Consider the following 18,025-nt stretch of genomic DNA (forward strand, 5'->3'; position numbering starts at 1 on the left):
TACCAAAATCTCGAAGTGAATTTCGAATCCCTATCAGAAACAATTGACACTGGCACTCCATGCAATCCCAGGATCTCATTAATATAAATTGTAGCCAACTTATCCGCATTATAGAATGTTTTGACAGGTAAGAAATGAACAGATTTAGTCAAATGATCAACAATAACCCAAATCGAGTCTAAACCTCTAATAGAGCGAGGTAGTCCTACAATGAAATTCATGGTGATATGCCCCAATTTCCACTCTGGTATTGGTAGTGGTTGAAGTAATCCTACGGGTCGTTGATGTGCAGCTTTGACTTGTTGGCAATGTAGATACTTAGCCACAAATTCCGCAATTTCCTTCTTCATTCCTGGCCACCAAAAATTTTGCTTCAAGTCTTGGTACACTTTTGTGTTCCCTGAATGAATAGCAACTTCTGAACTATGGGCTTCCTCCATGATTTGCTTCTTTATTTCAGGATTATTTGGTACACATAACCTTCCTTGAAATTTTAACACGTCATTATCAAAAACAAAGCTGGATCTCGGTTTGGATTCTCTTTCATCAATAACTTTTTTCATAAATTCATCTTCTTTCTATTTTTCTTTAATCTCTTCAAGTATTACCGGTCGAGCAAAAATAGTAGCCAAAGTCCCGCCTTATTCTTGCAAAACAACATCAACTTCAAATCTTTCTAGATCATGTAGCAATGCTCGTTGCTCGGTGTGTAAACAAGCCAAGTTCCCAATTGATTTTTGACTCAGTGCATTGGAAACGGTGTTAGCTTTTCCTAGATGGTACAAGATTTGCAAATCGTAATCTTTTATCAATTCCAGTCATCTCCATTATCTCATATTCAGCTAGTTTGGGTAAAGAAATACTTCAAAATCTCATGATCTGTATAAACTTTGCATGTTGCCCCATATAAGTAGTGGAGCCAAATTTTCAATGCAAATACCACTGCTACAAGCTCCAAATCGTGGGTCAGATAATTCTTTTTGTGCGGTCTCAATTGTCAGGAAGCATAAGCTATCACTTTGCCATTCTACATCAATATACACCCCAAACATTTATAAGATGCATCACTGAAAATAGTAAAACCATCTATACCTGAGGGTAAGGTGAGGATCGGTGCAATTACAAACTAAGTCTTTAATTCTTGAAAAGTTGACTTTCTCTAATCAGTCCATTCAAACGATACCCCTTTTTGTGTCAACTGAGTAAGCGGCAAAGCAATCTTAGAGAAGTCTTTCACAAATCTGCGGTAGTAACCAGCAAACCCAAGAAACTTTGGACTTCGGTAACACCGGTTGGTCTAGTCCAATTCACAAGTGCCTCTATCTTTTGCGGGTCAACTGAAATGCAATCTTTATTTATCACATGCCTAAAAAACATACCACTATCAAGCCAGAAGTCACACTTTGTTAATTTAGCATACAACTTCTTCTCTCTCAAGGTTTGTAAAACAATTCTCAGGTGATGTTTATGTTCCTCTTTACTTTTGAAATAAATCAAGATATCATCTATAAAAATAACAAAAAATTCATTGAGGAACAGCTTGAAAATTCTATTCATTAGATCCATAAAAGCAGCTAGCGCATTAGTTATTCCGAAAGGCATAACAAGAAATTCACAATGCCCGTACCTTGTTCAAAAAACTATCTTTTCTACATCCTCAGCTTTAAGTTTCAGTTGGTGGTATCTAGATCTAAGATCAATTTTTGAAAAAACTTGAGCCCCTTGCAACTGATTGAATAAATCGCTAATACGAGGTAACGGATACTTGTTCTTCACAGTCACCATGTTCAACTCGCGGTAATCAATGCAAAGCCTTAATGAACCATTCTTCTTTTTCACAAATAGGACTGGAACACCCACGGTGAAGTGCTAGGGCGAATAAACTTTTTGTCCAATAACTCTTTTAATTGAATCTTCAATTCTTTCAATTCGGTAGTTAACATTCTGTACAGAGTCTTGGAAATCGGATGTGTGCCTGGTATTACCTTAATAGTGAATTCAATTTCCCTATCAATGAAATTCCCCAGCAAATCATCTGGAAGAACATCTGGGAACTCTTTGACTATAGGAATACTGTCTACATTAGCTTTATCAATAGTTGGCACATTCAATACAAAGCACAAGCATCCCCTATAGCCTTTTCTAATAAATTTGAATGCTTTCATGGATGACATCAAGTATGAGGGAGGTATAACACCAATTCCATTAAACTTAAATTCATGCAATACAAGTGGTCGGAATACAATTTGTTTGGTTACAAAATCAATAGTGGCATGATATTTTGTTAATTAATCCATCTCCATAATTATGTCAAATGATCAATATTCAGAGGCAACAAATCAACATATAAAATCACATCTCCAACAACAATCTCACATGCAGGATACATATATGCACAAGTCATGGACCCCCCAGTTGGTGAAGACACAGCTTATAGGTAATTCATAGGTTCCAGTGGTCTAGTTAATTTTCTAAAAAAAGCATGCGATATAAATGAATGTGTAGACCCCGAGTCAATCAAAATATAAGCATTTTGAGCATAAATATGGAGTATACCTGACACTACTGCCTCAATATTCTGCACATCTCCTGGTACTAGCGCGAAAACTTGGCCTTGCCTTAAAGTTTCTTTCCCTAAAGTAGCTCTATAGGATATGGTTTCGATGTAGAGGTTGATGCCGCTGCACTTGCTATAGGTCTGTTAGTGCCTTAGGGTAAGAGAGGATAATCTTTAATCATGTGGCCAATTTTGCCACACCTAAAGCATGCCCCAAAAATCTTGTAACAAATACCCTTATGTCTTCTACCACATTCTGGACAAGGCAGTGTAGAATTATTCCCTTGACTGGAATTATTTGATGACCCCATATTCTGTTTCTTATTCTGTGAGTTGTCCCGACCCTTCTTGAAATTAAACCCTTGCCTTTTACCCTTCCAATCAGTAATCGGTGTCTTTGCCTGCTTTAACGTGCAATATTTGCCTTGGACATAAGAGCTTTATCAAGAATGTCCACATATTTTGTCAATTTGAGGACATTAACCCTATTAAGTACTTCAACATTCCACTCTCAAATTTTCTGGCTTTCTTATAGTCAGAATCTACCATATGTGGTGCATACCAAGCGAGCTCTATGAATTTGGCTTCATATTCAGCCACAGACATAATACCCTGCTTTAACTGCTCAAATTCAAACACTTTGCGGTCACGGACACATTGTGGAAAATATTTCTCATAAAAATCTTCTTTAAATTAAGCCCATGTCATAGAACCATTGTTGTCTCGAATGAACATCCAACACCATCTTGCTTCCTCTTGTAAAGTAAAGGTTTCCAACAAGACCTTTTGTGCATCTATGCACGGAAAAACTTCAAACAATTTTTCGGTCTCTAAAATCCATGCCTCAGCTTTCAAGGGCTGAATGCCTCCCTGGAAGGTTGGTGGCTTCATTTTGTTAAACTTTTGTGTTAGAGCTATTATATCATCATTGTTGTTTGGCTTAACTTGCACTAGTGGCAGAGGAGGAGGAGGTAGGAGTTATTGACTTTGTTGTTGTCTCAGAGATTCTATTAATAATTCAACCATTCTTTCTAATCGTTCTATTCTTGCATCTAAAGATTCTGGCTCATCTGCATTTCTTGTTCTCTCCATTGGTCTATATAAAACATGGTAATAACAAACATAGGAAATACAATTCTCACATTCACATTTACATTAGGTATGCACATAATAATTCCACACACACACACATGTTGATGTAATACCCTAATTTCTTTTCTAGGAAATCCTATAGCTCATTTGAACGTGTGTGCGCGGTATAACTCGTGCTCTGATACCACTCTGTCACGACCCGAACCCCGGCCCGCAAGGGTAGGTGAGGTGATTGGCCAGTAATATGAGATTACCAAAGGCTTGCTTAACAGTAATACAATACTAGGGGCTAGCAGAAGCCTTAAATAATAAATTATAACGTCCAATGAGCTATGAAGACTTAAATGAACAGAACAACCCTTTATATATACATATACACATAAGTTTACGTCAAGCTTAAGTACAAAAACAAAAACAAATTCATGGACTTGGTCCTTGTTGTTTATGAGGCTATGTCCTTAGCCATCGATAGAGGATGGTATTGACATTTTTGAATAATTTGTAAAATTTGGAATAATGTGCCAATTGTTGAGTTAAATGAAGGTGTGAATTGATAGGGGTTCCTTTCCCCCTCCAGATTTGCGCCCAATAAAGTTTGGCACTTTAACATGGGTTCCTCTTCCCTTCGATTCACACCCGGTAAAGTGTGAACGGGTTCATCTCCCCTCTGGGGCATAAGGACCGGTAAAGTTTGGCACTTTGAAATGGGTTTGTCTCCCCTCCGGCTCATGCTCGGTAAAGTGGGTTGTGGTGGTTATGGCTTGACGAAGTCGGAGGCCCGTTATGTATTAATTACACGTAGTTTATCTTCATACTTGTATTGTGATGAAAAATGATGCATAATTGGCTTTCCGTGCTTGTGATCGGTATAATATGGTAATGCGTGTTGACGCGTCTATTGTTGCATATACATACATGTATTTGTGAATGTTCATTGTATACTTGTGCTTAAGACCATAATATATAGTAATTGTCCTTGTAGCCGTAATGAGTTGGAATATAGGATGAGTATATTGTTTAGATCGATCTTAGGAGATCGTGGCAATACAATGAATGGTTGAGATTTTCTTAAATGCAAATGAAATTTTTTAAAAAGTAATAACTAGTTTTTATTTCTTGTTATGTTAAAGAGGATCGTTTGAAAATTTGTACTTATGTAAGTATATTTTGAAGTATGAAATGTCTCATTACCTATATGTATATATTAGAGCATTCATGATCATAGTTATCTATATGTTGCTATTGTTTAGGATTATTAGGATTCCTACTGGACGTTTGTGTTCATCCCACATTGCTAATCATTTTTCAGCTATGGAATGAAGAGTTGCTTGAGACTTGAAGTCTATTAATTGCTGGCCATGGGACCTTTTTAATGCAAATAGAATGCAAATGTGCTGTGAAAAGGGTTAATCCCTTTTATATATTTCATTATTATGTAATTAATGATGTAATGCCTACGGACGTGTATTGTATTCATTACATGTACACGAGAGAGGACATTGTAATTTATTCCTTCCTAAATGCCTTTGATGTTTATTATTATTGAAATGGATTGATTTAAAGGAAAATATAACATTATCTGAGTAATAAAAGTCGGCACGTTACAAATTCTAACTAGGGATATTTGTAATTTCTACAATCACAATGGACAATTTATATTTTAAGCAAATCTCAAAGAGTATATTTGTAATTTACCCTTAAGTAATATAAATTTTAATTATCAAAACCTTTAAATAAATATATTTGTTAATAAAAAAAATCTTTTCAGTAATTCATTACATTCATAATTTACAAATTATATACAAATTGAACATGTATTAAGTCAATAATGTAACACCCTGAAATAATTACAATATACCCATCTCATAACAACTAATAAATAGCAAAATAATTGAATAGACAAGTTTTCATTAATCAGAGTTTGATATACAAAAAGTGACACATGCGACATACATCCATAAACAGTACATCCTGAATCTACAGCATGTATTTCAAGATAGTGAAAAGAAATGAAAGCTAAACAGATAATTATATTCCTTAAAGGCTTATATATTTTCAAGTCAATGCTTGGGTACATCAAAAGTGAGTCTTAAGCTTAATACAGATAAAGCCCTAGGCTTGTACAAAATTAACTACAAAATACAATATTGAGCCTTCTACTCTACAGTCCTTTCAAGCTAAGTCCTTGGGAAGGCGTATCACCAGCACCTGAAAATGTTTTTCCTACATAAGGTGAGCTAAAGCCCAGTAGAAATGCTATAACACAATGTATAAATCTTAACAAAACTATATGGTTTTATGCATATGGAATGCCCATACCAAAATGTTTTACATTTCTTTCTAAAAACCATGTCATCCCAAGTTTATATCACAATTCTCAAAATCATGCCCTCTACAATAGAAAATAGGGGGAAATCTCAAACCAATACAACCTTTCACAAATATTTTGTTCGCGGAAAATCATCGAACGACACCCATATAAACGTAGCCCATACAAGCTTTACTATTGTCATTTTATGGATATTTCGTCCGGAGGAAATGGCACCCGCATTTTTTGGAACTTTCACCCTGGACACATAGGCCAACTTGATTTGCTGATACATACCTCTTTCCAACATTTACCCATTTTTCTCAATATCATATACATTTTCAATGTAGTAAATAAGCAACAATGTTCAATGCACATGGATGAGAAATTAGTTTTAGTTCACCTAATTCTCATGCAATTTCTACAACACTCATAGTTATCCTCCACCGATAACCCAAAACAGATATTTCTAAATAGATAAATAAATTTCATTAAAGATACACTTTTCCACAATCTCAAAATAGGAGTGATAATACATATCCAGTTCCACCCTCATTAGTATCATCATTTCAATTTCATAATTTCCATATCAATTCCATTTTCTCTTTACAATATCAAACATTCATGTTTTTGGGCACAAAAAGAAAAAAAAAAAAAACAACCCCTTTCTCTTTGAAAATCAATTTCAATGTAGGAAATACCTCATTTCAACGTATATCAATCCCATACCCACAAGCTTTTCTAAGAGACCATTTGAAAACCCCTCTTTATCATTTTAATTTCAAACCCTAGGTTTTACCAAAACAACGCAAACTACTATAATCCTTTGAAATAAAAAATAACTGAAGTAAAACTTATACAAGAGTGTAGAGAATCCCTAGGTCAAGCTTATAAGACAAGAGAGAGAGTGAAGAAACTTCAACACCACCGAAGCCCAACTTTGTTGGAATGAAAATGAAACTCTAAGTGAGCTTTACCTTCTTCTCAAAGGGAATAGGGTAGAGAAATCAATGGATCTAGGTATTTTAGAAGAGAGAATATGAGTTTTAGAGAGAGAGTGTGTGTGTGTGTGTAGATATAGGGTTTTTAGAAAGTTTATAGAGAGAGAGAGAGAGAGAGTGAAATGAAAAGGTGATGTAAAAAGTTGATGCTCCAGCTTGAAATACAAAATCCCAGTATTTTTACAGACAAAAGACCAATGCCCAAGCGTAATAAGGGCCGCTCAAGCCAAGACTGCTCGAGCGCAAGAAGTTTCGCTCAAGCGTAGAATACCACTTTCCAGTACTTTTGCAGACCTACAAAAGTATTGAGAGTTTACAAAGACCGCTCGAGCACAAGAAGTGACGCTCAAGCGTAGGAGTAAAATTTTGGGCAACAAAAGTTTGAAAACTAAACTACCAACCTGTTCCAAACGTAACCAATACAACCCAATAGCCCAACTCAAGGAGCAATAGTGAAAAATAAGGCAAGAACAACTATATAAGGAGAAAAAACCTAAATCCAAAAGTCAAACGGGTCGGGTTTAAACCAGAAACGCTATAAATAATAATAGTAATATGAGAGCTATTATGAAGCGGATGTGATTTTTTTTTTTTTTTCAATTCAGTGCATATCACGGGTGGGTTGCTAGTACTATAAATAAGCAAATGTAGTTGTGGTAGGTGAAATTATCTCTATAGAGAAAAGCAAGATGATGTGTTCCTTCCTTGACTTCTGTAAGAAAAACCGATAGTCAATAATCACCCTCGACCTGGGTAGGTAGTCAGGAATCACCCCTAACCTGAGTAGTTTGGGAGGATCCTCCGACGATCAAATCAGTATATTGATTGGCCATAATGTGAAATGGGTATTGACTGTATTTAATAGGTTTCCTGAGTCACCTTGGTCTATCCTTGGTCTATCCTTGATACTTTACCTGCTTCTCCTTTTATAGCTTCTTGGTTTTAATCTTGATCGTCTATTCTTTCTTTGATCGGAGGGCTCTGTTCTCATCAGAGGCCAGTTGTGCCAATTGCCAACTTGCCTTTATTACTGATCATTGGATCCAACCCTGTTGGACGGCTGGGATGGTGTCAGTTGTTAGTGGCCAACTTGCCCTTTATTATGACTGTTAGATGAAATTGATCTGATGGCTTTATTCCTTATTAGCCCTAGACTATATCTCTGCGCTTCCTGACATAAATTCCCATCCGTTGGATTAAGGTCTGATCTAATGGTCATCTTTATTCCAAAGATCTTTCTTCTAGAAGTATATCTTTCCCCTTAGTTATTTCCACGCTCTTGAGTTTGGATCTCACTTGAGTTGATATATGTTTAGGCCTGATACATTTTTGGGCTTTGTCCTTCTCTGGGGCTAAAATATTCGGATTGGGCCTGGACCTATATTTTTTCCCTCCACAATAGTGTTCTCTCAAAAGGCTCTAAGAGTCTATTTTTAAATTCTCATAATTTTAAAACTCTCTTTATTGCGTGGCAATCCTCTTTAATTGTCTTTCATGCTTTATTTTTTCCTTCATTTTCTAATTGTTTGATTAATTGAAATTAAAATTACTTGTATGGCTTATAGATAAAGATTTAAATTTCAAAGTTCCTCCCTATAGATAAAATATATAAAAATTAATAAATAATTTATGAAAATTAATTTCATGGCCTAAAGATAAAGATAAAGATTAAATAACTTATTAAAAAGGGGGGGGAACTACTACCCTTTTTTTCTTCATTTTGAACTTTAATTAATTTCATGACTAATACTTAATTAAAAAAAAGGAACTACTCTCCTCTATTTCCCTTCATTCTTAAATTATTATTTTTAAAATATAATCTATCCAATATTTACTCCCTCTTTCTCAAAATTCACAGTTCCCAATCTACTCTTCTCAATTTTTATAAAATTTGTTGACAGATTAAGTTTGATCAGATTAACTTCTTTTTTTATAATAATCATTATCACAATCTTCATCCGTACCTTATATTAACTCCTAAAACTCACATTTAGCACTAACCATTGAATAAGAAGGATTTTTCCTTAATGTCTCCATTATTTTCTTGGGTTTCTCTTTCCCTCTCCCTCTCACTTCATGATTCCTTACTTTTCAGTGGAACCACAGACGATTTATTTTTACACATTCCAACTGGTTTGTCTCTATTAATTTTGTATCTTTCATTTTGTTAATATCATCTATATATATATATATATATATACATTTACCTCATGTAGTGGTGACATATATGGCCAAATGTGTGAGATATGTTAGTGAAAAGAGGAAAAACAAAAAAAAAATGTTTATTTTCAAACACTAACCAATACACATAATCTGTTTCAGTCCATTATAATTTTTTTGCATTACAAATTTACTAGATATTAAAAGTTTTGTTTTTTTCTTTTTCTGTTTCCGTTTTTGAAGTTTGCAATATATATCATAAACTAAAAATAGAATACATTTATCTTAGTTAGTTGTCCCCTTCACATTTATGTTTAATTTTGCTGTTGTTTTTACATTTTTCTTAATTTTTTTTTTAAAAATAATAATTATGAACTCAATTGTGTTGGTTTTATTTAGCCGGCGCTCAAATTAGTGGTTCTTAGTTATATGATCTACATGGTTGTTCGGCTAACAGCTTGATACTTTCATTATATGGTTATGCTTTTAGGTCCTTTTACTTGGTTTTTGTTCAATTATATATTTACACTAATGTATGCCAATATGAATTCTTCCTATTCTATTTTTTTCCCCTAAACTTATTTAAGAGTTGTATTTTATTTATGATTATTCAATTTTTCTTAATTGCTATATGCATATGTTATAAAATGGTAAAACATTTTTTTTTTGCTCTTGTGGTGTAAGAATGGAGAAGTTGATGGTGGTGCAACGAAAAACTTGAGTCTCTTGAAAATTAGCTCAAGCTGTTGTTTAAGTTTTCAAATTGTGGTTGTCGTATTAGGGGAAAAAAATATGATTGTAGCATTCGATATTCTTTAAGTATTGTGAAGATAGGATTTTTTTTTTTTTTTTTTTTGTGTCATAATGTGAGGAGATGGTGTTTTGCATTAGTAGTTCCAGTTTTTAATCAATAATTTGCTAAAACTAATTTAGATTGTCATTATTCTTTCAGCGATTATGTGCTAAATTTTTTTAACGTAATTTCAATTTGGCTACAGTTTTAGTCATGTTTTGAATTATCATTTCAATGCAAAATACCTATACCAAAAATACAATAATATTAAAGGTTATTTGAATTTAATTAATGTATTTTGGCATACTACCTTTGATGATGTGGTTGGAAACCTCTTTTAACTTAGCTTCTCTAGGTTAGATCAAAATTTAATTGAAGTATAAAATGTTTTCCACGCTTGAAAAAAAATAATAATTAAGATATTTTTTAAAAAAGTTAACATATAAATTAAATAACAAATATTTTTCAAAATTTAATTCTTTTTTTTTTTGGGAGGGGGGGGGGGAGATCATATTTTAGTCAAAAAGTCAAAAAATAACTACAAAAAAAATTAACAAATTTTCTTCTTCTTTTTTTTTTTTGTATTTCTTTTCATAAAAAGTTAAAAAGTCACTAAAAAAATAATTCCTAAAACAACCCTTACATTTAGAAAAATAAATAAACCTTTAGATAATTATGAAATAACTAAATTTATTTTGGGTGGGTGAAAAAATTAAATTACATTACGTGTTTTATAAAATAAAATAAAAAATCTTGTAACATTAAACTCATATTTTTTCATAGTTTTATAAAACTTTCAAATTTATAAATAATTTTTTTTATGAGAGAAAAATTGGTTGAAAAAACAAAGAAGGTATGAGTACAGTATTTTATTTATTTATTTACTTATTTATTTATTTATATATAATATATTATTTTATTTCGTAACCATACATTCTGTCTGCTAGGTCGTCAAGATCTGCTGCTGAGAGTTGGTCGTAAAAGTCATCCCCATCTCCCATGGGTGGTTCATCGTTCCATTCTTGATCATTTTCTCCCATCACTGGTGATTCATGAGAGACGCCATGCTGGTAGTTCGGGTACTGACTTTCATCGACAAATGTCTCTTTGCTGAATGGATATCCTGGGATGGCTAAATTACAATGTATCTTTTGATGTCTATCTTCACAGACTAGATGTCCATAATTTCCATTATAGGCTAAGAGAGAGTTTCTAGCAAATTTTCTCCATTTATTGAGCTGGTCTTTGAGTGAAAATCTTCTGCATGGCCAGGGTCTCCTATTGAGAAGTCCTGGGTATCCCGGAAATGTGGAGGTTCCTCTGAGGTACATTTTGTGTTTAGCTGGATTGCACCATATTTCCTTCCACTCTGGTAGTTTGCTATCTATTAAAGCTTCCACATACGGATGATGTTCTTCCATTACGCACAGTACTGCATGAGCAAGCTTGTGTCCGAAGTTATCTGTCTGATCTGGATCTGTGAAAATTAGTCTAGAGACAAAGCCGTAATCTAACAATTTTGGAGCTGTTAGATAACGAGTTTCGCCCCTAATTTCTATCTCCAGCGGCTCGAATGTAGCTAAATTTATCTGGCAAAGGCAAATGCTGAAGTCTAGGTTACACTGACATCTACCAAAATGTTCTGACCTCTTATTGCATCTTTCTTCGTCTAAGCAGGGTTGCTCTTCATCTTCATAGGTATAGGTCCATTGGTAAGCTAGGTCGGGGCAGTCAACTCTTGCTATGGAGAGATCTTGAAGAAACTGCTGAATAATGACTAACTCGTCGTTTCTGCTATCTCCAGCTAAGGTATAAATATAGGGTTTTAGGTCTTCCATTACTTGGCTTTTCTCACAAAGGGATCGAATGATAGAATGCCTGAAGAAATACATTCTAGCACTCAATTGGTCAAATTCCTCACTGGTGAGTTGTTTGATTTCTGGGCTAGGTAAGGAGGTAGGTGTTCTTTCTGGAGCTAATTTTTTAAGCTGGTTGGTTAAGGTTCTAATGGTTGCTCTCAATTGTTTTTCTTCGTCTGGGAGCTGGTCTAGCTCTTCACTGACCTTCTTGCCTTTATCCATAATTTTCTTGAAACTTCTGGAAAGGCCTTCACAATGTCTGCACATTTGGAGCGGATTCTGGGAATCTATCTGAGGATTAGAACTACTGCTGCTTGTACTACTGCTTCCACTTGTCTGGCTAACTGGAACGCCACTGGTAGCAAAGATGGTAGATCTCATCTTGCTCAATGTGTCCAGGTAATCTTTAGCTATCTGGCTAATAAAGTAACTGGTTCCTATTTGTCTTCGGGCATAGGAACTGGCTGACTCAAAATCATAAAATCCTTTAAACTGAGGTGTGGGAAAATTTTTGACTAAAGGTTCTACTTCTATCCAATCATGGTAAATTCCAGGCTTGGTTCCTTTAGCTACTACATAGAAAGAAAAACTTTTAGACAGGGGCTTGTTTTGGATTTTTGAAAAATATATACTGAGAGAGTTTAGGGCTGAAAGGCGCTTAGCTGGGTGGTTTTGGCTGGTCCAAAGGTTATCTAAAAGACACTGTTGAACTGGGTCTAGCTCAATCCCTGTTAAGGGTCTGAACTTGGTTCTGCCTTTATGAATGGGAAGAGAAAATCCCCCAAAGTTCATGGTCTTGCTGTTCTTCATTATCTGCACAAAAATTAAACTGGTTATCTTCTTTTTCTAAATAAATTTTTCTACTTAACCAGTCCGTTAATTTATTATCGCTTCCTTTAATATGCTCAAATTCTACTTTATATCCCTGTCCTACTATACAATCTAAAAATTTTGCCCATCTTCTAGTACTTAATTTACGCTCGTTTAGTTTGTTATGAAATCTAACTATGGCTTCACAATCTGTCCTTATTGTAAAAGCTTTGTGCAAAAATAATCTAAATTTATTTATTGCGTATACTACTCCTAGTATTTCAAAATCTAGGCTGGTCATAGTTGTATCTTTTTCTTTAAATTTTCCAGAATTGTATCTACAAATGCGTTCTTTATTTTTGCTGTCATATTTACTGGGTTTGGCTAATAATATTGTTCCCCATCCTAATTGACTTGCGTCTGTTTCTACAACTATGTATTCAGATTCTAAGGGAAGTTGTAGGTCTGGTAGGTTTTTACAAATGTCCTTTATTTTTCTAACTAGAGCTATATCTTGCTGATTGAAATATTTCTGTCCTGTGGGTGTGGTCTTACTATAAAGGGGCCCTATTATTTTACTAAGGTTAGGAATATACATTCGTGCATAATTTAAAATTCCTAAAAAGGATTGAAGTTGCTTTGTATCTTCTAATTTATCTGGATAGTCTAAAATTTTCTTGACTATATGAGGTTGTAGCCTAATTTTTCCATCTCCTAGCTCCATTCCTAAAAATTCTATGTAGGGTTTATTTAATACCATCTTTTTCTTGCTGATTATTATTCCATTATTTGTGAATTCTTCTAATGTTATATACAAATGATCTATGTGACTACTTTTATCTGGACTGAACACTAATATGTCATCTATATATACCAGTATAAAACTATATTTATTAAATATACTATCCATTTTGCGCTGGAATATGGAAGGTGCATTTTTTAATCCAAAGGGCATAACTAGCCACTCATAATGTCCTTGAGGGCAACAGAAGGCTGTCCACGGTATGCTTTCCTTTTCCATTTTTATCTGCCAAAATCCTGACTTACAATCAAATTTGCTAAATATCTTTGCTGTCTGTATTCTATTTATGAGTTGGTCTTTATCTGGTATATTATATTTATCATCTTCTGTATTATCATTTAATCTTTTATAATTTATCACCATTCTAGCTTTTCCTCTTTTTATCTCTGCATGATTTCTAACCATAAATGCTGCGCTTCTATGCGGGCTATTGCTGGGTCTAATTACTCCTAGATCTAGTAATTCTTTAATCTGTGTTCTAAATTCTTCTATGTCTGCTGGTGTATGATCTATTTGTGCTGAGGTAATCCTATAATCTTTGTTTTTTATATCTAGACTAGCTAAAATTTTATTTCTTTCCCAATATTTCATGGGCTGTTCTCCTAAAATTTATGTTGTTTCAGCTAATCATATTATCTCATCTAAATCATTTTCGGTTCTCCTGTATATTGGTTTTTTCTTTATTTTTCCTATTTTTGCAAAAATTAATTCTAAATTAGCTGGTTGTTTAAAATCTTCTAGGTTCCAATAATCTTCCCTATTTTCAAAATCAAATTCTTCTAAATCATAATTTTCTGTATCTAAATTCTCTAAAGGCGTATTTGCTATCTCATTAGGTATGTATTTTTGGGCTAGGTCGGGAAAAATATTTCTACTTGGAAATAAAAAACTAGCTGGAACTGAATCTACGCCTATGGTACCACCACGCTTCGCACGCAACTCTGAGGAATGGGCGATGGTGCTAAGGGCATAAGCCGTTGGTGTATGTACAGTTCGCTTGAAGAAACTAATGTTGTTTTGGCTGAGTAACATGCCACCTTATAAGCTAAGGATGAAATTAAGTCCTAAGATGAAAGGATGATTCTGTCGTGTATTTCCAACCCAAACCTGAGGTAAAGGAAACCATTCTATATGCTGATCTTGAGAACCTAGATGATGAAAACTAATCTGTGCTCCATTGATGCAATGTGTGTATATCTGTTTAGTGCCGTCTGCTATACTAACTAAAGCTGGGGTTGTTAAAGTCGTGCTCCATCCTGGGGGAACTACTTGTTGTCCAATATATGATTTACTAGCTCCTGTATCTATCATGGCATCTATACTAAGGGTTTTTGCTGCAAACTTGATTACACAAGAGATCTCAACTAGATTTGGTTTAGGTATAACCGGATAATTAAATGGTAAAGATGTGGTATCTGATTGGGCTTTAGAGTATTGACTAAAGGGTTGAGAATCAACTAGGTTGACTAATTCTAATGAATTCATATGCTCTTCAATCAGTTTGTCTTTTAAAGGGTACTTATTGTGAAATTGTTTTAGCTGCTGTTTAAGCTGTCTATTTTCTAATTCTAAACATTCTATGTCAAAACTAGTTTTAGTTTCTATCTCGTGTATTTGTATCTTAAGTTCTCTTACTTGTAGTTCTAATTCTCTAATTGTTAAATGTAATTCTCTGCTTTCTAGACTATGATCTTCTTTAGTATTTCCTAATGCTATCTTGTGTGTCATATTTAATTTTTCTAAACAGACTATACAATAGGTTATACTGCATAATAAACATTGGGCTCGTTTATCTTTAGCTGGAAACCAATTACAATAGCTGCATTTAGTGGTATCAAATCCTAATCCTATTTGAAAGTTATGCTGACATTCAGTATCTGGATTACATTCCATCATAAAGAAAGTTTCTTGGGAAGGTGTAAATCCTATTTCTTGGTTGAGTTGTCCTAAAAGATTATCTATATTAGTATCACTTTCTGAATCACTATCTGAACTTATGGCTTCTATTTGATATTCATAATCGCTGACTATACTATATATTTCTGAATCATCACTAGTTATGCTAACTATATCTTCTTCTAAGTCTTCTATAATATGTAGTCTTTCTATCTGTTTATTAGTATTTGGTCTTTGTCTTTTTGGGCAGTTCTTTGCAAAATGATTGGGTTCTCCACATATAAAACAATTGCATTTTTTGCTATTGGGTTTTCTAACATATCTTTGTTTTCTTTTATCTTTTTCTTCTCTGGGTAATTTCTTATAATTTGTCCTATTAAAAGTTCTACCTTTTCTAATGAATTTTTGTTTTTTCCATGGTTTTCTATAATTTTTCTTCCAATATTTTTCTTTTTTATATTTTCCATATTTTTTGTATTTTTTCCTATTATGTTCATCTTCATATTGCTGAGGAGTATATATTACACTGCTACAAAAGCCGTAACTTTGTTTTTTCAAGTCTTTCTGTATTTTAACTTCTATACATTTTTCTTTGAGCTTATAAAATGTAAAAATTATTCTAGGTCTTATTCCTAAAGTTCCTCTTATTCTTAATTGTCCAGTAGCTATTCTTGCTGGTAAACTTGCATAATAAACTGACCATTTGTTTTCTATCTCTCTTCCTGATTCTCCTGGTAATTTTCTAAAATATTTATTTCCTATTTCTTCATCAAAGCTTTTTCCAGTTCTTGCAGCTATGGCTAAGTATTCTCTACTAAAAGATACAATATATTTCTAACTTCCTAATGTCATTTGGTCTAACTCGGTTAATGCTATGCTTTGAGCGGAGTCATTTCCTCTAGAAGGATCATATCCTATAAGTATCTCTTTAATAAAATTTGTAAAATTCCACGGGTTATTTCCTAATTCTTTGAGCTGTTTAATTGTTTCTTCATATTTCCCCTTGAAAGTTAAATAAATATTATAAGCTGAATCTCCTAAAAGTGTCTCCATATATTCCCACATATCTGTTGATTCATAGGGGCTAGTCATCCATGCTTTTACTGCATCTTTTTCCCATCTTTCTATTACTTCCTGCCATATCTAAGGGTCGAATCTAGCTAAATCTAAAAGGGTTCCTTGATTATGGACTGGCTGTAATTGTATACTCATATCTAGTTGTCTACGCTTTCCATGAAATCTATAGCTTTTATCTGGGTCTGCTTGACTACGTCCTGAACTGGCTAATGGTCTTCTTCCTCCTACTGCATATTGCATTGGTTCTATTGGATCTTCTACAGTTGGTTGTGGATTATTGGTTCCTGAGCTTTCTGTAGTCATATAAAAAGTTTCTTCTAGGTTAGATTGTTCTGGTATTCTAAATATTTTGCTAGGATGTATATTATCTTCTATGATATCATCTACATATTCCGTATGAAATTCCTGATCCAAGAATGACACTGCTTCGTCATGGGTATCTCCTCTAGCTAAGTATTCAAAATATCTGGCATCTAGTATTTTATTCATGTCTTCTAGGGTGAATTTTTCTAAATCTATCTCATCAATATTATATATCTTATTTTGTGATATAGTTTTTTCTTCTGTCATTACGTAAAGCTGATTTATTTCACTACGATTATCTTGATTTTCTTCCCTATCTATGCTACTGAATTCATCATCTTCAATTTTTTCTGGTGCTACATAAGTGTACTGAGTAAATCTTACTGCATAATTTCCATCTGCTGTTTGGTATAATAAATTATCTTGAGGGGCTAATCTCTTTTGTCCTAGAAAATCTCCTAGTTTCCAATCTAGTGCTGCATTATCTTCAGAATTAAATTTTTTAGCTGGTAATGCTTTTATTCCTTTTGCGCCTAATAATTTAACTATCTGATCATTAGTAAGTCTATAGTGAGTATTGCTTTCTGAGACTGCTAGACCTAAATATCCTGTGCAAACTAATAAATTCTTTTCTCCCTTTTTCATTTTATATCCTCTACTCTGTATTCCTATTTTTATCTTTTTATGAAAGGTCGAGGTTGGTAGTAAAAAGTCTGGTGTAAAATAAACTATTCCTCCTTTTGAATTCATATCTAGTTCATAACTTCCTAAAATACTTTGTCCGACATCATTAAACCTATCATCATAGAGACATATAAACACTTTAATTCCTAAGTTTTTTCTGGTTAAAGCCTTAACTCCTACCACTACTAATCCTAAATGAGTCATTTTAAGGTGTTCATTTACTGCATATTTATAGCTTTCTCTTTCTATTAAATTTAGCTCTATTTTCTCATCTTCTTGAGTCACGCTAATCATTCGTTCACCATAGTGTTTAAATAAATATTGTTTTTTATGAATCTTACCTAGCTTATACACATATTTAGCTGGAATTAACTCTAACTTTTCTTTTTTTAAATTTTTCTATCTGCTGTTCTACATCTATAAATTCTTCTACTTTAACATCTTCATCTTCATTACGCTTTTTACTACTACTTCCTTTTATTAGTTGTTTAAACATTTTTATTTTCTGTAAATTCTACACGCTGGTTTCCTAGGTAATTTAAGCTTTCCAAAATATCTAGCTATATCTTCCTCGTTTACTTGGGATTGAGGTTTGGATTGTCCTTCTATTCCTTTTTCTTTCTGAATTACTATTTTTTCTAAAGACGCTAGACGATTTTCTAAACTATGTAGTTGTTCTGATA

Source organism: Camellia sinensis, chromosome 3 (genome assembly GCF_055761805.1).
Source record: "Camellia sinensis isolate YWXY chromosome 3, ASM5576180v1, whole genome shotgun sequence".
NCBI classification, from domain to species: Eukaryota; Viridiplantae; Streptophyta; class Magnoliopsida; order Ericales; family Theaceae; genus Camellia; species Camellia sinensis.